Below are 26,515 nucleotides of genomic sequence, written 5' to 3' on the forward strand. Positions count from 1 at the left end.
TGCAGAAGACACTCCTTGTCGTCATTGTGGTCGCCGCCTGTGTCGGTAAGCCAGTTCTCCGAACAGAGCCACGTAACTTCGTTTACAATTGACTCTTACACGCATTTTTAAGTTGAAACAGATATACCAATAACGATGTTTGACCTCTAAGTTTCGAAGAGGCGAACATCTGGAAACTTATTACTTGATGCTAATATTTGAGACACTCCGTTCATCCATTCGTTCTCTATATGTATCACCTTTCACTGAACTGCACTCCATGCGTTCATCAGTACATAAGCCTTTATTCATTTGTTCTTGTATACTGACTGACAGGTCGGACTCACCTGCATCATACTGCTTGACACAAAATATTACAGGTGGAACCATAGGCCTAACATTTACTGACCATATCCGATGTGTAAAGAAAGGAAAAGGTAATGGGTAAATGAGGCAAGGGTCGCGTAGAGCAAATTCAGACTATGTGCACCCATTTACCTAGAAATAAACTCTGGGAAAGGAGATTAATAATACCAGTCAGTTAATGCAAGCTCCAAAAACAGCAGCCGTTTGGAATAAAATGGAGCATGAAGTTGCTATGTTCATATTTTCTGAGCTGTGGTAGCATTCCCGTTTAGATATTTGATTAAGGGGAGTTCGTTTGACCCATATCTAAGTGACGGTTCCTTGAAGTGTTGTCACTAAATCTCAATAATGCAATGAACGCTGTGCTTACATATCGTTTCGATGACAAGACGATGGAAAAGAATTTTCTTCTAAGACATATTGGCTATACTACGGATTATTTATTGTGGTGATTTAAAGTAGCAGTTACGACATAGGTATCATACAAATTCCCACAAGTTAAACAGTAAATGAACTACCTTGATATTTCGTAAATACCTTTAATGAACATATGAATTTTTGTCATTTTGTGCTCACACGGGTGTGTTTATATTCCAGTTTCGTTAAATGAAGATTTAGTTCCATTTTAATGCGACACAAAGAGACGACGAGCGATTATGGTAGCTGTATGGTACTGTTCGCAGCGTTCGCCACTTAGGTCTACAGGCGTTCCTGCTGCAGTCAGTTCGGAAGCTAAAGCCATTTTGCACATATTCGGTCATCCGTGACGCAGTGTGGCTCATGTGCTACTTCTTTACCGGAGAGGGCTTTTTACTGAGTAATAACAGCACTACCATACTGGCTCTAAATCTTTGGTGTCTCTTCCATTGAGTCGAATAATTTTAGTTCTCACGTTTGCAGATAAAAAATTCTTACATTCCTCCCGCCTTGATTTAGAACGAAAAGGTTATTTGTTATGAAATTGACTGCTACTACTCTCGAAACAAACAATCTCTGCGCCAGAATTACTTCACAAATACACTCTAAGACAAAGAGGGATCTATCACGAAAGGATGGGACGGATATCGGTCGATGTAATGTGCGTGTACAGCCAAACAAATGATTGCAGCTTCAGGAAAAATTTGATAGTTGATTCAAGAGGAAAAGCTTCATAAATTGAGCAAGTCGTTTACGCTTTGGTCCACCTCTGGCGCTTACGTGAGCAGTTATTAGTCTTGACATTGTTTGACACAATTGTTGGATGTCCTCCTGAGGGACATCTTGGCAAATGCAGTCCAAATTGCGCTTTAGATCTTCAAAATACCGACTTGCTAGGATGTCTTTCCAATAATTCTCCTTGCTTGGTAAGGTATGTTTAGGAAAGCACGAAGGCAAGCAGCAGAAAGTCTCGCCGTGTGCAGGAGGGCGTTATCTAGCTGACATGTAAGCTCATGTTGACGTGCCATAGATGGCAAGAAAACGGGCATAGAATGTGCTGTACGGTTGCCGTGGATGACACTCAAAGTGGTTCTGCTATTAAATTAAATGGCACACCCATCAATGCGTGTCTGCAAGAAGGTCTCCACTGGTCATCTGGGTCAGTTCGTAGTGGGATTCATCACTGTAGACACTTCTAATCCAGTCAGTGAGATTACAGGTCGAATTTGCCCGACACCACTGAAAACGGGCTGTAGGTGAACAGAGGGCTATCTATGGCTGTTGGCACAAGGGTCGCGGTGAGCTGAGCCCCCTTTCTGTGAGCCACCTATTACAGGTCGTTGTGGTCACTGAAACACCAGTTGCACGTCGGGTCCATGATAATGATGACACCGGGACTGTTTGCCTCTCTGACGATTTCTTGTGCCTCACGTTCTGTTGTCTCTCCAAGTCGAGTGCTTCCTTCTTGATGCTGTGTTCGACATGGTTCCCCATTCCTAACAACATCGTAATATGGAGGCATCGCTGCTCTTCAAATTTCGAGCGATTCTGTGATTACTCGAACCAGCTTCTTTGAGCCCAACTACACCTGCTCTCCCAAATCCTGATACATCACCCACCTGTCTGTAAGGCATGTTTCCTATCCAACTGAGTACCGGAATGCAGTTCCCAAAGACTGCATGTCCTGGTGTCGATATGTTTCCCATTTACTATCTGTGCCTTTTCCAGCTGTGCGGTGAAGTCACAAATCAAATATTCATCAATCGGCAGCGAATGTTTTGCACTTTCCTCCATAGCTTTAGGAATATCAGTTTGTGAGCTTCATTCTCAGCTGCCCCAACCGCTGCTGTTTTATGCAGCCCGCCAACCTGAACTGGCCTTCAAAATCCACGAACGAGGTTTGATATTTTATCGGTCGCTATGCAGAAAGTATCAGTCTGACAGAAAAAAATGAAGAGACCTTTTTGTAGGAAACTTCATGTAGTTAAATGCTGTACCGGAATTCGTTTTCGCTGGAGCCCTCGATTTGCAAGATATTGAAGAAAAACGTACAAACGTGACCTCCAAATGCCCCTTCACACCCCCACTCATCCCTCATTATTCAGATTTCTCTGGTCTTCATTGACTGGTCTTATTACGCTACCGGCTTAGTGGAGCAATAACAAATTATAAAATTAACGTCTGTGTAGATTTTAGGTAAGAGGTTAGTGAATTTTAGGAGCATAAAATGAACAATTATATCGTTGTATTCGTCTGGCCTTCTGAATATTAAGCTACTGTCGTTGTAAGGGTTATGTCTCGATCGAACTGTCGAAGTAATTAGTTTTAGCGTAAATTTTACAAAAGTCGATTTCCTTTAGTTACACACAAAGGCATGGTTAAATTAATAATGTTGACGAAATAGCTGCGATGCTAGCGATGCTAGTAGCGTAATAGCCCAATCTATAGGGACAAACAAAGGTCGAATATTGCTAATAGTTCGAGTAGTCGGAAATTTGTCTGCAGTGGCAGGAGGGAGAGCCACGAACAATATCCTAGAAATCCTGAACGGTGACTGATGAGTGTGAGGGTGGAGGGGCATTTGAATACCAGTCTTGTATTTCTTTTTTTTTTTTTTTTGAATATCGGAAACCATGCCATAATGAGGAAACGTATCCCAGTACAAAATTTAACCATATCAAGTTTCCTTCAAAAAAGTCCTCTTCAATGTTTCTGTAGGAATAGTAGGTCGTGCGTAGCGAGCGAGAGGATATGAAAATATTGTGCGTGGATTCTGAAGATCAGATATAATATTGCGGATTCCATAAAATGACAGCATTATGTTTAATGGGAGCTTAATAAACACACACACACACACACACACACACATATATATATATATATATATATATATATATATATATATATATATATATATATATATATAATACAGGGTGAGTGACCTAACGTTATCGCTGGATATATTTCGTAAACCTCATCAAATACTGACGAACCGATTCCACAGACCGAACGTGAGCAGAGGGGCTAGTGTAACTGTTTAATACAAACCATACAAAAATGAACGGAAGTATGTTTTTTAACACAAACCTACGGTTTTTTTTTTAATTGAACCCCGTTCGTTAGTTTTGATAGCACATCTGAACATATAAACAAATACGTAATCAGTGCCGTTTGTTCCACTGCAAAATGTTAATTACATCCGGAGATGTTGTAACCTAAAGTTGACGTTTGAAACCTCCGACGTTCAGTTGCGTGTTGGAACAAACACGGGCCACGGTCGGCGAGCAGCAACTGCAGGGACATATTTACGATGACAACTGTGTTTGCAAGTGTGGCTGTAGTACACTGTTGTGGTTTGGTCTAGCTGTCGCAGTGTCCGCATGTAGCGCTTGCTGCTACTGTTATTCTGCATTCGTCTCCGCACGCAGACCTACTGTAGTACATCTACATTTACATTTATACTCCGCAAGCCACCGAACGGTGTGTGGAATTCAGGTGTTTGATTGAACGAAATCGGTGAAGTATCGTCTGATTTGCTGTCATTATTACTTTCAATAACGTCAATACGACTGGCCAATTCATCATATTTTTCAGTCAGTATTTTTACCTGTTCATCGTTTCTAGTGTCACAAGCATTAATTTGTTTTTGTATCTTACGTGTGGTTTCGTTCAAGTTTTTAACGTCTGCTTTGATGGCATCGGGATCCTGTATTAATTCTAATTGTTCAAGTCTGTCGGTCACTGTCTGAAAGTCTACTGTATATGTATCTGTTTTTGTTTTAACATCGGAAATTTCATCACGAAATTCGGTTTCCAACTGTTTGATAGTATTAATTTCGTCCGATACTGTAGCAATATTGTTGTCTACGTATGTTTTTGTTTTCGTAAACAATTTACGTTTATCTTAATGTCACTGTGCGGTAATTGTTTCCATGACTTGTCGTTTTACTTTATTTTGTTCCTGTATGAATTGACGGTAACGCGTTTCACTGTTTTGTAGGTGGTGATTAAAACGTTCGTCAATTTGACTGTTCTGTAGGTCGAATTTCGCATCTACTTTTGCATCCAGTGTGCGCGAAAGTTCTGCTGGCATTAATTTAAACTCCTCGCGTAAATGTGCTGTGTTTTCAGAGCATTTTTTAGCGACTGCACTACTTTCGTGTCTAAGTGATTCTGTCGTGGCTGCTTGTATATTACTTAATTCTTGTGCAACAGATCTAATTCCTTCACTACTTTTACTAGCACAAGCCTTAATTTCTTCACGTAATTGTTCTTTAGTATCATGACATTGCGCGGCAACGGCTGCAATCTGTTCACTAAGCTGTCTGGAATTGTTGTCTAATTTTTCATTAAGGTTGTCATGTTTTTCACTAAGTTGTTTAAAATTTCCATTAAAGTTGTCTTGTTTTTCATTAATTTGATGTTTCAGATTTTCATTATTTTCATTAAGTTGTTGTTTGAGATTTTCACTAAGTTGTTCGTGATTTTTCTCTTGTCTTTCATTCTGTTGTTTGGAATTTTCATTCTGTTGTAGCAGTATTGCCATAATTTGATCCAAGTCAAAATTACCTACTCTATTCTCTGTGCTGTTTGATGGCGTACCTGCAATTATCACGTTTTAAGTAACCATTTGGTCATTCTGTGATTCTCGAAAAGGTTTTCCACTCGGATGTGCACTGTTAGTCACTACCTCGGAATCAAATAAATCTGTCGTATTTTGAGTACACTGTTCATTTTCGTTAGAAAAATTCATTTGCTCACTATGCGAATTTTGCAAACCGGGTGTGTTAAACTGGGCAGCGTTCATTGCAACAGAACGTCCCGCGTCATCAATTGTCGTTAAACCAACAGAGGACACAATTGAATTTATTTGTTCATCAGTAGGATCAAAGTCAATATTAGTGGTCGGTCCGCACTTATTGTCTGTAAATGGAGGACTGTCACTATTACACTGAGTGTCGCAAGTATTATCGGTCAAACTATTCGAGTCAGCTATTTCGCTTATTGCACATCGCGATGTACTGTTAACAGTTTTTCGCGGCATTTTTACACAAATCGAAATTAAGCACAAAAATGAAACAAAGACAACGCAAAAATGCAACAAACACAATCACAAGAATGAGCAACAACTTGCCGATGATCTGTGAAAGAAAGAGTGACAAATTAGTAAATGTGCTGCGCCAGATGCAAACTACATTTAAGTAAATAAGAGCAGTTATATGACTACTTATCAGAAGATTCACAAATAAATACGATCCTGGCCGGATGTCGCCAAGTGTAACCTCCCCACAGAAAATGTTACATGAAAAGGAGCCAAGTGTAGCCTGCCCAAAGAATTGTTTATATTTAAAATATGAACCATGCGTAAACTCCCCACAAAATAATAACTAAATGAATTTTTTAATATTGTAACCTCTGAACAAAATTGGCTCCCATTTATTGTCTGTGTGCAGAAATGCATTCACATTTAATGTTACCACAAAATTCTTTTCTTATTTAATGTCAAGTTCGAAACAGAAAAATTCCTAAACACCGAAATAATAAAAAGTTTAGTAACCTGATAAATTTTATGTGGACATCAGCGCTGCCCTTCGGCCCTGTATTCTGAATAAAAAATCAAAAATTCTTACCTCAATAAATACTGCAAATATATCTGCTCTTAATTAGATATTTTTCGACGCATCTTCGTGCAATGCTGCCGTATATTTTTTTTTGATTCTTGGAAGGAATGATCATGCATTGGAAATATTCTTTAAATTGAAATGAATGCTTTTCTTTAAAGGAGTTACTTTATATTATAAAAATTATTATTGGGGCATTTTGTGGAACAAATTAAATTACAATTAACATACATTATTAAATATGCGCAAGGCTGCTTCTTTACCTTCTAGAATAATACTCATCCTCCAGAGTCCTGACCAGAGTTGCGAGCACAGCACACAGCCGACACATGCCGACTCCCGCCGACTCACGCGGACTACACCAGACTACTACTGTCCACTCGCGCAGACAAGCGCAGACTAGCGAAGCAACAACTAACGACAACTACTCTCTGGTCAGAGACTCTGTCATGCCTCGCCCATCGCCGGCAAAACATACGTCTTACAAGGTCAAGGAGGTGGTGGCTTCTGTGACAGGGAGACAAATAACGAGATTCATACGTAGTGATTGATACATCTCTATACTTAACGTGATTCTCAGCAAGTCCGGTGCAATAACCAACGTAAGTTTGTGAGACAGGCCAAGTCCGATGTCCGCGGTAGTAACGAAGGCTGAATGACAATGCTTAGACTAGACAGAGACGGAGGAACTACAGCATGACTATACTTGACTATTGTAGAGAGCGATGGGTTGTCTATTAAGTCGTTTTCGTAGCGGTACAGGGCGCATGGGCTGAGGAGGGCGTGTCTCTGAGCCGGCCATAAACTGGTGGTGTAGTCACATGGACTACCGCCAAGTTCTAGATGTGGACTCAGGTGGCGTAGTATCGGCAGCGCCCGACGTCACACGAGGTAAAACGTGTACTTGCACCCTGGGGAGTTAGTGATGTAGACAAAGGTTATGTTTGTCACGTAACTTATTTAGACGAAGCCATTAACAAGGATGTGAAGCACTGGACGTGCTCAAATTGATGGACATGTTAGATGTAACACACACATTCGTTCATGGTCAGTTTTGTTTATCTTTCGTTACCGCTACTGGTGCCTTTTTGGATTACATCATAGTAGGGCAGTTTCGTTCAAACAACTCATATACGTCTTCTTGGATGTGGCGACAGCATTTGTGTCCAGCTGAGCTGCCGCTGCGAAATTTCACTCTTCATTTTTACCGTTTTGTGATACATGGTATTTGGAAACCGTCAAGATGGAACAAAATCAGTAGTTTGTGCAACCTGAAAGTGAGCAATTTCTGATCGGTTACTAAAAATACCAGGGTCGTCGTCGCATGTAGATGTAGTTTTTGAAACACAGACGAAAGATCGATACTCGAATATATGATATTCATTGACGCATTGCCAGCGTGTTTTCAGAAAATTCGTTCTTGTGAAACGCAAACAGCTCTTAATTCGCAAGAAATAATGAGTGCTATCGACGGGGGATCTCAAGCTTATTGTATATTTCTAGGCTTCCAGAAGGCTTTTGACACCGTTCCTTCAAAGAGACTTCTAATCAATTGCTGTCTATAAAGTTCACTTCAGTTACCCGACTAGACTCATGCGTTCCTGTAAAATAGGTCTCAGTTCATAGTAATGTACAGAAAATCATCGAGTAAAATGGTAATATTCAATTCAAATCTTCCTCTTTTTCTTCAGTAACGATTCAGGCAACCACCCTACGAAGACAAACACATCCAGTTTTTATAAAACAGTACTATTATCTGGCATTCCCAAAAGAAGAGTTATGGTCTCTCTGCTCTCCCTAACCTATGTAAAAATTTCAGGAGGCAATCTTTGTAGCCCTGTTGGACTGTTTACAGATGATGCCTTCGTTTGCTCTGTAGTGAAGTCTTTAGAAGATCAAAACCAATTCCAAAATAGACACGGTATCTGTATTGTGCGAGAAGCGACAATTTTCTCGGAATAGATAAACCATAAAGTCATCCAAATGATTAAGAAAAGAAAGGCATTAGATTTCGGTTACACAAGAACTTACACAAATTTAAAGTCTCTCAATTGAACTGAATATCTGTGAATTAAAGGACAACTTACATTGGAAAGACCAGATAGACAATGTCATGGGGAAGGCAACATACAGACTGTGTTTAACTAAGACTTAGAAGATATAACATTTCTACTAAAGAGACTGCTTACAGTGCGGTTGTACGTCCTTTGCAAGTCATTAAACGAAAGTCTATTTTTATTGCGACGAGATCTTTTCGAAATTTCAGTCAACAATATTTTCCCTTAATGTGAAAGTATTTTACTGTCACGTACCTACGTAGGGAGAAATGAACATCTTAATAAAGCAAGAGCAATCAGAGTAGCTACAAAAGTATGTAAATGTTTATTTTTCTAACGCGCTGTTAGAGAGTGGAACGGTAGAGAAATAGTCTGAAGGTGGTTCGAAAATCCCTCTATGTACCACCTTAATTTGAACTGCAGAGTAGCCACGTAGATGTAAATGGCGTATCTCTTACTTAAAGGTGGTGGTAGTCGGCACAGAAACGATATTTACAGGATGTCAGAATGAGTTAGATGTCCCCGACATAGAAGAGAACCACTAGTGTGCCTAGGATTGAACCCCTTGGCACTCTGAATAGAACATGCTCCCAGGACGGATTTCCTTCCCACAGACAGCACGTAGGGCTCTGTTTCTCACGAAACTTTCACGTAACTACAGCACACTATCCAAATAATATAGCTGCCGCGTGTTTTCTGGGCATTATACCACTTTCTTGTCCATCAAATGCTTTGCCAAACTCAAGCAGTGTCGTTATTGTAGCCGCATGTTTGCCAGTGGCATATTTTAGGTTCCCATGGTGCCGTGATGCTTACGAAATCCGGACTGATCTTTGTAGCAGAAGTTGTACAAGTTTACCAGTTATGTTGTGATATACAGCTAATGATGGTTTCTATCTTTCACCCAAGTTACAGATATCCTTTAACAGGACGCGGGGCTCGTATTATTATACTAAACAGAATGTTTGTCGTATGGAGACATAAGCCAGATGCTCACGAATTTTGCAACTTTCTTGGAGACACTGTTTATTTGGGACCTTTATATTTCTACAGATTGATTCACGAAGATATGCAAATATTTTAATATGTTATTTTATAAGTAAAACAAAAGAAAAGATCTTCAGGTAAATCTACGTCCGCAAATGTTTAGTTACGGAGTTACGGCTAATAAAAAATTTTGTCTGAAATTTAGCAACTTCGCTAATTTGAAGCCATCGCAAATTTATAACAGTTTAAAGTAAAGCACGATTTCCATTTATTTTGTTGTTATTGATCCGGTGGTTGTAATAAAACATGTACCAGGCGTGTATCTGCAATAGTTTTTCGGAACATGCAAAGAAGCCAAGACGTAATCTGATAAAATTTTAATTTAGTAACGACTTGGGCCATTTCTTTTTTAATTCCAGACAGTGCACAACGCTTTCAACAGAAGTTGTAGAGAAATTTATTTTGGGGAAATGATGCTAATGAAGTTAACTGAAACTGTGTGAATGTGTCAGATAATCAGCTATCATTAATACCGTTGCAGGCATGAATTCATGTTGGATGTTCTGGAAAACCACTGCGGATAGACGTCTGGGACACGTTTTATTAGATTCACCAGACCAATAACAACAACAACAAAATTGAAATCGTACATTAACCTCGTACAGTTTTGCGATGGCTTCATATTAACGAAGTTGCTAGATTTCGCATCAAATCTTTTATTACCCATAACTACGTAACTAAACATACGCGGACCTATCTTTATGTGAGCTTTTTTCATTAGTTGTACTTGCTGGATAACAGATTAAAATATTTGCATATCTTCGTGAATCATCCTGTATCCATTCCGCTTGGGACTGTCACGACGGTGATTTCTGCTGTATGGGGTAGACAACGGATATTAAATTATGTCCTCAGAGTTCTGGTGCTGAAATTTTACCATACCTTCTACATTGTCAAACTTTCGCAGCAGCTACATCTGTAACACTTTATTGTATGCAGTGAGATGCGTGGGATGTAACAGCAACAATCTCACAATGTTATGAGTACTCAATCTTCTTAGCTATATTGTTGGGAGAGTGTCTCCTAGTAAGTTCCTGTTCACACCTCAAATTACATAGAATTAATCTTATAGACAATTATGTGAATCTAATTCCCATTGAATGGATGACTGGTAAATTATTGCAGATTATGGAACTGTTTTCTCATAACTCAGTGGTCAGTTGGCCATAGTAAATACAGGCAAAGCATCGAGATATAGTACTATGAGACTTTTGATGTAGACAATGTACATTTAGAACCTCTTTAGGTCTCTCATCTAAATAAATTTACTTTTCTGGTGTGAATAATGAATTACTGGTGTAGTGGCGTTGTATGACATATTGAAACAACAAAACATTTCCTTTGCGCAGTGGCCATCTCTGCACAGGTGGTCTGTCCCGAGGAGTGCCTCGGGCTGGCAGGAGGGTCTCCTGTTACAGAAGACAAACTGCAGTCTGGTTTGTATATTACCAATACATGTGTCTGAAAAAAAACTGCTGAACCAAATATTTTTAAATTAATTGAGTGTGGAAATTTGTTGATGCTTGTGGTAGTCTCAAATATTTACTGGTACATTCTAAATACATTCCCAAGGGCACATTTATACAATGAAAATTTACATATGTTTATTTGCTTTTAAGCTACGATTTTATTTTTAAGGGATGATTTTATGTCAATCCTTACTTTTTGAGCACGATTATTAATTAAATAAAATTTTCAGTGCCTCTTGAACATAAAGAAGCGCCCTAGAAAAAAATGTTGATACTAACTTGTGAGACTATATTTGCTAATGAGGAAACTGAGTCTTCCTTCTGTGACTGTATTACACTCGTAAAATAAAACACAAACCCCCTTCAGTCACAAGACGTGATTTTACATCAACGCTTGATGCATTTAGAGCCCTAGTGCCCCTTTTGAGGTGCTTGATGAGTCGACATCATACTTTGATTTTATGTTGAAACTTGTCCTGTCGCGATTGAATAGGTATATTATAAAACAGTACATTGTGACTAAATTTTTTACGAAGCCAAGATAATATCAAAAAATTATTTACTGTTAGCAGTTATGGTTAAATTGCTTTCAACTACACTATGAGCAGACTATTTATTAGCCGTCAGTCTTGCTGCTGCGTTGATGCGGCCCACTACAGATACCTCTCCTGTGCTTAACGTTCTCGTCCCTGCACCTTACCCCACAATTTATCGGCTGGGGGTATTCGACTCTCTGTTTTCCTCGATAGCTTAACGGATGTCCTGTCATCCTCTACCTTCTTACTGTAGTTATTTTCCATATATACCCTTCCTCGTCGATGTTGCGAGGAACCTACTCATTTCTTACCTGATCAGTCCACCAAATTTTCAACGTTCTTCTGTAGCACCACATCTCAAATACTTCAATTTTCTTGTTGTTGTTGTGGTCTTCAGTCCTGGTTTGATGCAGCTCTCCATGCTACTCTATCCTGCGCAAGCTTCTTCATCTCCCAGTAACTACTGCAACCTACATCCTTCTGAATCTGCTTAGTGTATTCATCTCTTGGTCTCCCTCTACGGTTTTTACCCTCCACGCTGCCCTACAATACTAAATTGGTGATCCCTTGGTGCCTCAGAACATGTCCTACCAACCGATTCCTTCTTATAGTCAAGTTGTGCCACAAACTTCTCTTCTCCCCAATCCTATTCAATACCTCCTCGTTAGTTATGTGATCTACCCATCTAATATTCAGTATTCTTCTGTAGCACCACATTTCAAGGGCTTCTATTCTGTTCTTGTCAACACTATTTAACGTCCATGTTTCACTTCCATACATGGCAAGACTCCATACAAATACTTTCTGAAACGACTTCCAGACACTTAAATCTATACTCTCTGTTAACAAATCTCTCTTCTTCAGAAACACTTTCCTTGCCATTGCCAGTCGACATTATATATCCTCTCTACTTCGACCATTAACAGTTATTTTGTTCCCCAAATAGCAAAACTCCTTTACTACTTTAAGTGTCTCATTTCCTGATCTAAATCCCCCAGCAACACCCGACTTAATTCGACTACATTCCATTATCCTCATTTTGCTTTTGCTGATGTTCATCTTATATCCTCCTTTCAAGACACTATGCATTCCGTTCAACTGCTCTTCCAAGTCCTTTGCTGTCTCTGGCAGAATTACAATGTCATCGGCAAACCTCAAAGTTTTTATTTCTTCTCCATGGATTTTAACACCTACTCCGATTTTTTCTTTTGTTTCATTTACTGCTTGCTCAATATACAGATTTAATAACATCGTGGAGAGGCTACAACTCTGTCTCGCTCCCTTCCCAACCACTGCTTCCCTTTCGTGTCCCTCGACTCTTATAACTGCCATTTGGTTTCTGCACAAATTCTAAACAGCCTTTCGCTCCCTGTATTTAGCCCTGCTACCTGCAGTATTTGAAAGAGAGTATTCCAGTCACCTATGTCAAAAGCTTTCTCTAAGTCTACAAATGCTAGAAACGTAGGTTTGTCTTTCCTTAATCTAGCTTCTGAGATAAGTCGTAGGGTCAGTATTGCCTCACGTGTTCCAATATTTCTACGGAATCCAAACTGATCTTCCCCGAGGTCGGCTTCTACTAGTTTTTCCATTCCGGTTTTTCCACGGTCATTCTTCACTGCCATAGAATGATGTGCTTCAAAGTACATTTTTAGAAATTCCTCCCTCAAATTAAAGCTTATGTTTGATACAAGTACAATTCTATTGTCCACTGCTCCTCTGCTTTTTATGTCTCCTTGCTCCGTCCGTCTTGGCTTATTTAGATGCCTAGGTGTTACTTAATGTACTTCACGATCACCATTTCAGTTTACAATTTTCTCGCTGTTCTCATTTCTGGTACTTCTCATTCCTTGCGTCTTTCTTCGATTTAGTCTCATTCCATATTCTATATGAGTACACCGTCCACTCCATTCGTTAGATCCTGTGATTCTCTTTCACTTTCGCAGAGGATAGATGTGTCATCTGCAAATCTTATCATTGATATCCTTTCTCCTTAAATATTAATCACAACCTTTAACAGTTCTCTGATTTCAAAAATGGTTGAAATGGCTCTGAGCATTATGGGACTTAACATCTGAGGTCATCGGTTCCCTACAATTTTGAACTACTTAAACCGAAGTAACCTAAGGACATCACATACATCCATGCCTGAGACCGGCTTCGAACATGTGACCGTAGCGATTGCGCGGCTCCAGACTGATGCGCCTAGAACCGCTCGGCTACCACGACCGGCCCTCTCTGATTACCGTCATTGCTTCTCGGTGTATAGAATGAACAGTAGGAGCGAAAGATTGCATTCCTATGTTACGCCGTTTTTAACCATCTACATCTACATTTACATCTACATCCATACTCCACAAGCCACCTGACGGTGTGTGGCGGAGGATACCTTGAGTACCTCTATCAGTTTTCCCTTGTATTCCTGTCTCGTATTGTTCGTGGAAAGAAGGTTTGTCGGTATGCTTCTGTGTGGGCTCTAATCTCTCTGATTTTATACTCATGGTCTCTTCGCGAGATATGCGTATCAGGGAGCCCTATACTGCTGGAATCTTCGGTGAAGGTATGTTCTCGAAACTTTAACAAAAGCCCGTACCGAGCCACTGAGCGTCTCTCCTGCAGAGTCTTCCACTGGAGTTATCTATCATCTCCGTAACGCTTTCGCGATTACTAAATGATCATGTAACGAAGTCCGCTGCTCTCCGTTGTATCTTCTCTATCTCTTCTATCAACCCTATCTGGTACGGATCCCACAATGCTGAGCAGTATCCAAGCAGTGGGGGAACAAGCGTACTGTAACCTACTTCCTTTGTTTTCGGATTGCATTCCCTTGTGATTCTTCCAATGAATCTCAGTCTCGCATCTACTTTACCGACGATCAACTTTTTATGCTCATTCTACTTTAAATCACTCCTAATGCGTAACCCCAGATAATGTATGGAATTAACTGCTTCCAGTTGCTGACCTGCTATTTTGTAGCTAAATGATAAGGGATCTATCTTTCTATGTATTCGCAGCACATTACACTTGTCTACCTTGAGATTCAAATGCCATTCCATGCACCATCCGTCAATTCGCTGCAGATCCTCCTGCATTTCAGTACAATTTTCCATTGTTACAACCTCTCGATACACCACAGCATCAGCTGCAAAAAGCCTCAGTGAACTTCCGATGTAATCCACAAGCTCATTTATGTATATTGTGAATAGCAACGGTGCTATGACACTTCGCTGCGGCACACCTGAAATCACTCTTACTTCGGAAGACTTCCCTCCATTCAGAATGACTTGCTGCGTTCTGTTATCTAGGAACTCTTCAATCCAATCACACAATTGGTCTGATAGTCCATATGCTCTTACTTTGTTCATTAAACGACTGTGGGGAACTGTATCGAACGGCTTGCGGAAGTCAAGAAACAGGGCATCTACCTGTGTCTGTGGCCCTCTAAGTCTCGTGTACGAATAACGCGACCACTTCTCTTCCAGTCTCAGTGTACTCTTTTGGTTCCTTTACATGTTCTATGTTATCCATCTTTCCCTTTAGCTCAACCGTATTTTTCTCAGAATTTCGAACATTTTGCACAATTTTAAATTGTCGAACGCTTTTTCCTGGCCGATAAATCCTATGAACATGTCTTGACTTTTCTTCAGTCTTGCATGCACTATCAACCGCAGGGTCATTGTGAGTTGCCTCTCTGGTGCTTCTGCCTTTCCTGAAGCCAAACTGATCGACATCTGACACATAGTCGATTTTCTCTTCCATTATTCTGTAAATTATTATTGTCACCAATTGCTTGCATGAACTCTTAAGCTGCTTCTGCGGAAATTCTCGCACTTGTCGGCTGTTGCCACCCTCGGAATTGTGGAGTTCAGCTCGTAGATTTTCAGTTACACGATGAGTGTGGGAGCAATGCACTTCATTGATGTGCAATTTTTATTTGTTTATTGGATTTTAGGACGCTACGTTGGTTAGGCATTTTGTTTAATATTTTCCTGTAACTCAGTGGTTAGATCATGGTTCAGTCCAGTATTGTGTTCTGAGAAAAAATAAGAGTTTTAGTAATGTAATTATTTTTGTAGAGTACAGCTGTGGAATTCCTTTGTCAGCCTTTGAAACCTAAAATATTAACACAATAGATAGAAAACTTAAAGTAATTGCAATAAATATTGTGTATTCAGTAAAAACAATGGATGAACTACCCAGCAAAATACAAGCTAACGTCAGTAATAGAAAAACTAATTAGGAAAACTAACTGTCAGCGCAAACTTTCACCAGCGTTTCCTGTTTTAACACAAAATCACAAAAAACCACTTAGAAAAACCAACATAAACATAAATTTCTCCAAAACAACGAACTTGAACACCACGTGCCTCAGTGATCATTAACACTCCAGTAACAGAACATAGTGGAATATATAAATCATAGTCAACAGTTGCCCCCCTTGTGGATAGGCAAAGCAGAAAAAACTTTCTGTACATTTACGATGAATTAACTGATGCTTTTTGACTGAACCATGTAACTAACCACATGTACCCTAAAAAACACAGAGTAAGTGACATGCGCATCAACCTAATTGTAGACCACATAGAACATAATGGTAGAAAGTATAACCAACTAGAAATATTAGAAAGATAACTTTACACGAACAAACATAATCCAAAAATATGTTAAACGAACAAAGTACATTTAACTTCCATGGATTATAAAGAAATTTTATAACATTTTTTCCCTAAGGAACCAATTACTTTATAGCTCCCCCATTTCTTACCATACAGTTACACCTGATATCTATACAAATAAATATTTTACGATGACATCTATGTGCTACTACGAATGTAACAACTTTTACCTTCTTCTTAGAAATAACATCTCAGTGTGTGCGTGTGTGTGTGTATGTGTGTGTGTGTGTGTGTGTGTGTGTGTGTGTGTGTGTGTGCGTGTGTGTGTGTGTGTGTGTGTGTGTGTGTAGAATGGTAACTTCTTTACATTTTTATTCGTGTACATCCACTGCAACTAATGTCAGAAAGATTTTGCAATCTCGGATAAATGTAATACATTAGGTACACCTGCATGAACGCTATCAATACCTGTTTGAAACTGTTAAAAATATGTTAACATTTTGATATTCCCTGATTTACTCTGAACAATTTTTAGAAATGTGCTGTTGGACGTAGGGAATGTATATTTATGTTAATATGTCTGCTTATATTTTACTTAAAAACATGTAACGACGACTGAAAATATTAAGTAATTTTTCATGTTGTCTTAGTTCTGTAAAAATTGTAATCATAATGTGCTACTTTGTCCTAATCTATGTAAACTTAATAGGAAAATTATTAACCTAGCTCGAAAAATGATGTAGACAGATTAAGCATCAGCAGATGTGCCCCAGGACTCTAGACTAGTTGTGCGTTTACACGAAATCACCATTTGTGCCTCAAGGCTATTTGTGTTTTATTTTGCGAAACATTTGTTGTTTCATAAAAATGGGATTCACTAAAGTTACAGTTCAGTACTATTCATAAGGGAGTACTCAAGTTCCCTTAAATTCGTTATACTAATACAGACTTATTAAATGTTGTGATATCTGTGTTTGATTTTACGAAACTTTTGTAGTTTCATGAAAATGGGATTCACTAAAGTTAGTGTTTACTTTTCATAAGAGAGTACTTGAGTTCCGTTTAATTCATTATACTAATACAGACTTATCAAATGTTGTGATATAACGCCAAGACAACCTGTTCAGTTAATAATAATTCAGATTTATGGTTAAACATGACTGTTCTTCTTGGAAAAAACGCATGAATATGGAAAAGGTATCCGCTGCTATGAATACATACTGGTGTCCAAATTTCGATCGCGGCAAGCAGCCTATAAAACCATTCGATATCCCGATATCCCATTCGTGGTTATCTCCACCGATCTACACGTAAAATACCCCGCTTAAGTATTCTGAGCTGGTTTACTCATTACACATTTTTAGCAACTTCTTGCGAAATTCTTAACATCTGCGTCACCTCGGGCCCAATGACGTGCTCCATGACCACTTCGGTAGCTTTATAAATACCGACGATAAATGAATGTACTGTAACACGTCAGTCCGTACACCTATTGTAACAACGACCTTACATTTAACTTCACCTAGACATACTACAGAGGATTTTCCTCCTTCAGGAGAATTGGATAACTATTCTCTCCAAGGTTTAATCTCCCTTTAACACCGTTTATTCTGCATCCTGTTTGCGACGCTTCTCTATTCCATCATAGAGTGTGGGGACTCCTGACACTGTAGCGCTGACATCACTTACCAGTTTAGACTTATCTATAGGTAACAGTTCCTGATCGTGTTGATCTTGAGGTCCGAACATTCTACAAGGTTTATCAACCTTGACGTTATCGATACCATCCGTATGCCTTACTAGATATTTAAAGACTTATTTATGGGATATCCCATCTGTCTCTCCTGAACACTCATCGTAGGTACCATAATATCCAACTAAGGGCTTCGGTGACAGTTTCCAATATCAAGGTTGTTGGTTCAAGACATGCATTAAAATTTTCAAGTGGAAATAACCGTGTTAGTGCCTCCAGTTCGTAAGTGGGATACTTTTGTTCTGAGTGATTTAATGAGCGAGAAGCGAAAGAAACTGACTTACACCCATTCTCATGTTATTCATGCAATACTACACCTAATGCAGCTGTGATGCATAAGTCTAAACAGTAAAACTTTTTGAAAACCTGTTAATGACAACAGGGGCCCGAAGGGCCTACAAAGGCCACTTTCTGCAAAACTGTCTACCGTTGTGACTGGTTAAGAATCACCACCTTTGTCTTACCCCCGGTACAAATCTCTAGAAAAAGTTAGCCGCCTGGACAAAGCATTCTCCTTGCTTCCTGTCTCATAGTCCAGGAAAATTTATTATTGTGTTTATTCTCTCAATGTCTATGGCCATGCCCTCCACAGAATCTACATGCTCTAAAAAACGTACCGATGGAGAAACAAACTAAATCTTCTCTTAAAGGCTTCATCTAAATTTATCTGATGGTACACTTGGTTCATGTCCAGAGTTTTAAAAACTTGAGCCCCTTGAACTAAGGAAACCATCAGCGGAGATAACCAAGAGGACCCGAATGAAAAATAGCTTTCTTCTTCAGTTAGCAGTAGTCAGTGACCATTCGAACTCCACCTAGTGCCTTATCCACAGTAAATATCGGGGCTGAATAGGATGGTTACGAGGAAAAAATGACGCCTGACTCAATTTTCTTTCTACCACGTGTTCCACTTACATCAACCGGTAATGGGGCTTCCTACCTAGTATAGAATCCGTTACTTGATCTTTGTACCTGCTCAGGTGTGTAAGACTTAATTACCGAGTCGATTCATCCGGAAATTTATCACAAAGGCTTTGAATCCTCGGTCTACCGTTAGCTGGTAAATGCTGTAAATTTTGCCTTTCATCTTAATCAGTGCGCTGAAGTTCCGGCACCAGAACTTGACTATTATACACGGGGCTGTCGAATGTCAACGAAACGAAAATTGCTTGCTTGCCTTATCTTGAATTCAACACAGCGATCCGACCAACTGCGAATTAATCCTGTCTGCGCAATATCCTTGAATCCAATGATAGCATCTACCACGAGATTCTCGATTACCTGTAACCAATTCTTCCATGTAAAATCATGTGTAACCAATACAACTACCACCGAATCTAAAAGCGCACGTACTTGCTCATTACTAATATGACAACAGATAAATTGTAATTTACGTACGGGCTTATTTATGACGCCCGCTGTTCGTTGGACACAAGACACCCGACCTAACTCTGCGTTCTTTAATTGACATCAATCACTAGTTATTTTGGACTGATTACCACAGCCGCTAATGTGGCCTTCTTTGCCACACCGAAAAAGTTTCACACCACATACTAATAGTGCAGTGCGGCTGTGATCTTTTCTTTTCCTTGGGAGTTACTCGACAGTTAACCTTTCGTCTTTGGTCAGTATACATAGGACACTGAATGTGTATGACCAGTCGATCTGGCTGTTCAGAAGTGGCTGGCTTGGAACACAAAGCTGCTCTTCCTTCATTGTTCGGACTTAAATGCTCAGAATAGGATAAACACTTGTCATTACTGCACCCAAAATTCAGGGCTCTCACACTTCGTTTAACCATACTAATATAATCCCCGACAGTTGCACTCAAACCTGGTTATTTACCACATGTAGAATGTACTATTTCTTTAACAATTTCTAATTGTAAACTCCGTCACTCTTATCCTCGAGATCTTATAGTACTTATAAAAATTCAACTGTGTTGATAATCGCATTTTAAGAAAATTCTGAAAGGGTTTGGTGATTTCGGCAAACATCTTAACTATATTATCCACATGGTTCATCAAAATTCAAATTCTGTGGGGTACCTAGCAATTCACCTGTACCGTCCCATATGCGTCCATTTCTACCCGACGGTTTTCTGTGTGTTAACTTTTCCGTCCTCTGCTATCACTGATTAAATAATGCCATCTATTTTGTGTTCGTCTAGTCTTAAGCATACGCTGTTGCACTGCTGTCGTGACGGTAGTGATAATCCATCAAATAACTCTTTACAGGCGTGTATGTGTTTAATTGAAGCATACAAAAGCAACAGCACTCCACAGCTCTCAAATGGCAACTTTTGCCAACCCCTCTGGGTTTGTGGTCGGTACCACGGACAGGTGTTTTAATAACTGGAGTTGGTCAGCCACGCTACCGTCACTGCTACCGACCCTGACACGCAGCTTGTGGAGCAGTTCATCTACCCTCAGCAACTGAGGTTCACGAACAGTTCGACCACACATCCTGAAAAACAAAGACCAACTTTACAGAGAGTTACCATGCAGTGTCTCAGCCCAAACCCACCCCATACCCGCGGTACCACCCAGCACGCTCTGCAGCTACCACTGGTGAGCAGAGCGATGTTATTTGGGAGAGGAGCTTTGGCAATTTGGGTTTAAAAACGGTTTAAATGGCTCTGAGCACTATGTGACTTAACATCTGCGGTCCTCAGTCCGCTAGAACGTAGAACTACGTAAACCGAACTAACCTAAGGACATCACACAGATCCATGCCCGAGGCAGGATTCGAACCTGCGACCGTAGCGGTCACGCGGTTCCAGACTGAAGCGCCTAGAACCGCACGGCCACTACGGCCGGCTGGCAATTTGGGACTGGGATACAGTTGTGTGGAAACTATTTTTTCATTCAATCCTTCAATTTCGTACTTCATAATAACAAATTTTGGGTCTTCCGAATCTGAGGAAAATGTCGACCGTCCAACGTCTATAGAGTGAACCCTGCTCCAGACCTCAGATCTTCACCCCCATCGTTCAGTGTGGCTTCGGCATCAAGGACGCCAAGGGCCTCAGATCCACTGACGGTGAATGGAAGTCCCAAGCCTGGTGAAATTGATTATTAAACGGGTTAAATGGTTAGCACAGCTACCAGTTAACACAAAAAATAGCAGAATTAGTTGCACACTAAACAGGTATTACCATGCGCATGGTTAGTAGTAATGATCGCTATGAATTAATAGATATACTAGTGGAAATTCACCAAACTACAACGAAACTGACTCTTAACCTATCTGTCCCTTATATGTAAGGGCGTTTGTTATAAGATGTCACTTAGAACTGTCGTTCAATAACCCTGTTATCTTAAGACATCACTAACCATAGCTTATCCGGATGGACCGCAGTAACGAACATACGTTTTTCCTCACTGCCACGCTTCAGTATTTGACAGTAAACAATGTACAACGCGAAAACACAACGTAGTATTCATCGTAGTCTCTTTCCAACAAAAGGCAACATTTAAATACGCATACAGCTAACAGCATTAAGAAAACTTCATAAAATACGGCCAGCGAAACTCGGTGCGCGCTCGGACATGGCAACAATGAACCACAAGTTCTCGGTCAATCCAGACAGATACAAACTTGATCGAGTGACAAAATAAGCAACAATGGTGGAGCTGATTACAATCAGTACATCCTTGTTCAGTCGCAGCTCCTTAAACTTTTAAACAGAAAAACAAGGGGGACAAAGTCCCATTTCCGCCAGAATTATGTAATTGATTCTCTGTCAGTGATCTCTGTGAACTTATTGAATCCCTGATATAGGCTATCTTTTATTTCTTTATTTATTTATTGTTCCGTGGGACCAAATTAAGGAGAAATCTCCATGGTCATGGAACGAGTCAATACATGAAATTATATCACGATTATGAAAACAGATAAAATTAAATATAAAAAAAGATATTCAGGTGACAACTCGTAAATTTAAATAAAGAAAATCATTAATGTAACACTGAAATTTGCTTAATTTTTAGCTCTTCCAAGAGCTCCTCGACAGAATAGAAGGAGTGAGCCATGAGGAAACTCTTCAGTTTAGACTTAAAAGAGTTTGGGCTACTGCTAAGAGTTCTTGTGGTACCTCATTGAAAATGGATGCAACAGAATACTGCACTCCTTTCTGCACAAGAGTCAAGGAAGTGCATTCCACATGCAGATAGGATTTCTGCCTACTATATCAGTACAAGTTATCGGGCAGATTCCGCAAATTCAGAGATCTCAATAGCCAACTGATAGCACAAAACACCAGGCAGACAATCTTATACTCCTGGCAGTTCACATGGAGAAAGAAAACGCAAAGTCCAGAATCACAAATTACACTTCATTGCGGTAACATCGTAAGCTAATCGGAACGCACTTTCCAAGACGTGTTGCTTCAACTGACAGAAATGCAACGACGCTCACAAAACTCACAGCAAAATAGCGTAGATATCGGTGTGTGGTTGCCTGCAGCAGAAACAAACACTAAACTAAGCTGGTAGACTGATGCTGAATCTAGTTCACACTTTCAGATTTTGTAAGTGGATTACCACGCCATCGGATATCTGAAAAAAACGACGATTGCAAACAATTTTACTTCCAGGAAAATACTCAGCAGTAACTAACTCAACTTTTCTGCACAGGACACCATGGAAGGAACCTGCCCCCTCAACGTCGACAAGCGCCATTTCCTGCCTCAGCGACCACAGCAAGGGGCAAGCCGGTAGACCGGGCAAATAACAATACCGCAGTGAATGATCCAGGATTTTGGTCTAAACTGGTAATTAGTTTATCACTAGGTGCATGTGGCTTTTTGTTTTTAGGAGTAGGGTGGACTATACTCCTTACCGATGGAGAATGTTGTGTCCCATACTCGCAGGAAAATTTAAATAATCTGACGGAAGAAAACGTCACGACACCAAAAAAAAATTTGACGTAGAGTAAAGACATTCTTCGAATACATTTTATATGTTATTAACAGTGCAAGATCACAGGTTAATGTTAGCGTGAGATGATCCACTGAAAATCTGAAGTGCTGGTACATTAATAACCGTAGTGACTTCCAGAATGTTGCTTGAAAACGCACATGTATTATGTTTTACGGGTACCGGATGTCAATTTCTTCTATAGTGTTCTACGCTTGTTGCACCCTGTCGGTCAATACAGGGATGATGAACGCAGTTTGTGGATGACGCTGGAGTTGTCGTCTGATGATATTCCATATGTGCTCGATTGGAGAAAGATGTGATGATAGATCAGGCCGAGGCAACATGTCGACACTCTGTTGAGCATGCTGGGTAAAAACAACAGTATGTGGCCGAGCGTTATCCTGTTGGAAAATACTCCCTGGAACGCTGTTCATGAATGGCAACACAATAGGCCGAATCAACGGGTTGTTGTGCAAATTGTCTGTCAAAGTGCGTGCGATTGCCATAAGAGTACCCCAGCTGTTATATGAAATCGCATTGCAGACCATGACTCTAAGTGTAGGTCCATTGCGTCTAGAACGTAGTCAGGTAGGCTGCAGGTCCTTAACTGATCTCCCTATAACCGAAACACAGCCGTCACTGGCACCGAGACAGAACCTGCTTTCATCAGAAGAACAAGAGACCTCCACCGCACTCTCCAATGGTTTGGGCACAGCGGAATGCACGCTACAAGGCGTCTGCCTCAGAAATGTCCTTGAAGTAACAGATTTATGACGGCTTCCTATGTCGCTATGATGCCAACTGCTGCTCAAATTGCTGCTGCAAACGCAGTACTATGCCCCAGAGCCACACGCCGAACACATGGTCTTCCCTCTCGGTACTGCCACGTAGCCATCCGCAGCCCGATCTTCTTGAGACTGTGTAATCTCGTGACCACATCTGTCAGTAGTCATGCAGAGTGGCTACGTTTGCTCCAAGTCTTCCTACATTATTGAAGACGGAGCATCCAGCTTCTAGTACTATATTACACGACCTCGTCCAAACTTAGTAAGGATACTGCCGTCTTTGTCACCATAAAAGTATTCTTCACTAACATGAGTACACCATGTTCACTATCAGAAGTAACCAGTGCTCACGGCAGCTCCTGCGTGTATTAAAAGCAGTTCTCACATCACACAATTATTTCTTGGTGTTGCGACTTTATTTTCCGCCGGTGTATGTCTGCCGAGGCTGGCACGATGCCGTCTGGAATATTTTTGATTATGGTACGCATAATAGTGTCGATACCTCTTGCTTCAGAAAGGATTCTCATTACTGCTTTTCTTATTTCACGTACTGTAATGTGGTTTAAGTAGTAAGCTTCAGGGTCATGTAGCCTTAATTTTCTTTCAGAATGTAGTTCTTATTAGCATTTGGGCTGACTGAAGCTGAAAAAACTTCTTCACCTTGCCAGCTGGCTTTTTCTGTCCTTCACCCAAGAGCTCGTACAGTGGCACCTAAGGTATGCCATATTTTGGCATTGCAGACTTATTGCTTTCCCCGGTTGAGCAATTTTCTGTATCCTTCGTAGCACCAGTTGGCATCATACCTGTGGATTAATATTTCTCGTAATTCAGAGTTTTGGATTATTTCTATAGGAGCCATAAACTTATTAATAAGTTAATGGCTCTTGGCTCATTTGCCGGTTTACTGATTATTTTATGTTACAGCGTTTTTGAGCAATACGCACTAGAGATCCACGGTCGATATGGCAGGAGTTGTCGTTTTACCTATAACTCATACACTGTTATTCTTTTTCAGTGGATTTGCGTGTATAAGAATGCGTCGCAGCCAGTGAGGTTGGTGGGGTGTAATGGAAGAATCCTCATCTGGTTCCAATTATTAAATATTTATCATAACATAAACTCCCACTACGAGAGTAGCGGTAATGGTGCTTCGTTTCCGCGTACCAGTATGCAGTACGAAAATAACACCTGCCATAACTAGCGGAACATGTAGTAGTGTCTAGGCTTAATGACCGATGACATTAGCAATTTGGCCCCATAAGACCTTACCACCATTTTCCAGTGTACTGTTAGTACTGCTACTAGTACTACAGCAACAACTTAAATTTTAGGATTAACTTTAACTGATAAATTTTTTAAAAAATGTAGAATGTGGTAGAAGAATTAATTGGAACCAGTACATACTTTTTCAACATTTTAAAATGTGAAGTAAATGATAGATTATAATACATATGAAAGAGAGAGATGGCTGCAAAGTACGCCTTCCCCGTTGGTACTGGAGGAATTTAGCTGTAGGAAGGATGGTTACCGTACTTCGAAAAATGGAAGTATTGCAAAAATGTCTACAAATGTCTTTTCAGTAGCAGACACGGCTGCAGTCGTATCTTCCCCGCCCGACGTCGGCAGCAGTACCGCTCGATACAACACTTCCCTTAAACATCCGAAGTAGTAACATTCCTACTTATTTTTAGTTCTTAAGCGAGTTCTACTTTCCTCGGGGCATTACCCCTAATTGCTCTCAAGTAGACACGCTGAAACAGAACACTTCAAATAGCACCCCTGCCGCATGTCTTAACAATAGAATAAATAAAATGTAAATTTATTGCAATACATAAGGCACACAATGTTCTCACCCACACTCAGCTGCCACTACACAACTCAACGAAGGAGAATGGAAGTACTTAGTTGATTATATATATTAGGATCCACAATATTTATTAAGATCCACTGCTTAGTATAAAAACAAATTCGCAGTCATTCAACTCATGAATAAGATACGCTTCAAATACGGTAAACAGGAATAGAAATCACAGACTAAGCATTTGAACATCATAATAAATTCAAATCCGGCACCAACGGAACGGTACCATCTCCATCGCGACATAATTCTTAACGCTTGCACAATGTAAATTATGAGTATTTGCCTAATGTCAGTTCGAAATAATTAATTGTAATCTTTTCACCCACGACTGTAACATAACACTTATTTGAACCAAGTGTTGTGTCTGTGATGCCTCCTCAACACAGAAACTGTCTGTTGTGTCAAACTATGAGGAAATATTAAAAGGCTAAGCTTTCGTTAAAGTAAGTTAACTGATTTAGGCCGTCTTTTGCACTTGAAACCTATGCAGTATTCATACTCTTTCTCAATAAAGATGCGTGAAAACTTCGCAAACGCCCTCATTTATAGAATACTGACTGACGACTGTGCATTATGAGCGTACAGACGGTCTGTTGCTTTTCCTACCTCCCTGCTAGAGACGTGCACAGCAACTAAATAGCTGAGGAGGCACTGCCTGTCACAAACAGATCCTAATAGGTTTGTGTATTCTCCGCAATTCATATGCTACATTCGCTGATATATGATGTTAATTGTGGAACGTAATGATGACTCGAGATATGATAGAAACAAAGTAACAAAAAAGGTTTTTTTTTGTCTTCTCCTCCTCTCTAGTTTACAATGATTATCGCAAGTCCTGGCTAAACCACGACGCAGGAAGGTGGATGAGCTCGTACCAGCCCACGACCACACTGACGTAAAACGGCTACTGACCATTCCAGGCCTGTTGCTGTTAACCACCGTAATAAATCATGACATCTTCACCAATCAATGCAGAATATTAGCTAAGGTATCTATCGCTCATTCAATAAATTGAGTAATAACAGCACCATGTGCAGAAATAGCTCGCACGAATATTAATTTCCGCAATTCTATTGCAAATAAACTACT

At 40.1% G+C, this 26,515-nt stretch overlaps 1 long non-coding RNA gene across 1 annotated transcript; it reads left to right on the plus strand.

Annotated features, from left to right (window-relative positions):
• Positions 1-26,515, plus strand: LOC124545428. Its single transcript, XR_006967627.1, has 4 exons — positions 1-45; positions 10,837-10,923; positions 22,496-22,632; positions 26,240-26,515. It is a non-coding gene; the product is annotated as an uncharacterized LOC124545428 (long non-coding RNA).

The sequence above is a fragment of the Schistocerca americana genome, chromosome 8, assembly GCF_021461395.2.
Source record: "Schistocerca americana isolate TAMUIC-IGC-003095 chromosome 8, iqSchAmer2.1, whole genome shotgun sequence".
Taxonomy (NCBI): Eukaryota; Metazoa; Arthropoda; class Insecta; order Orthoptera; family Acrididae; genus Schistocerca; species Schistocerca americana.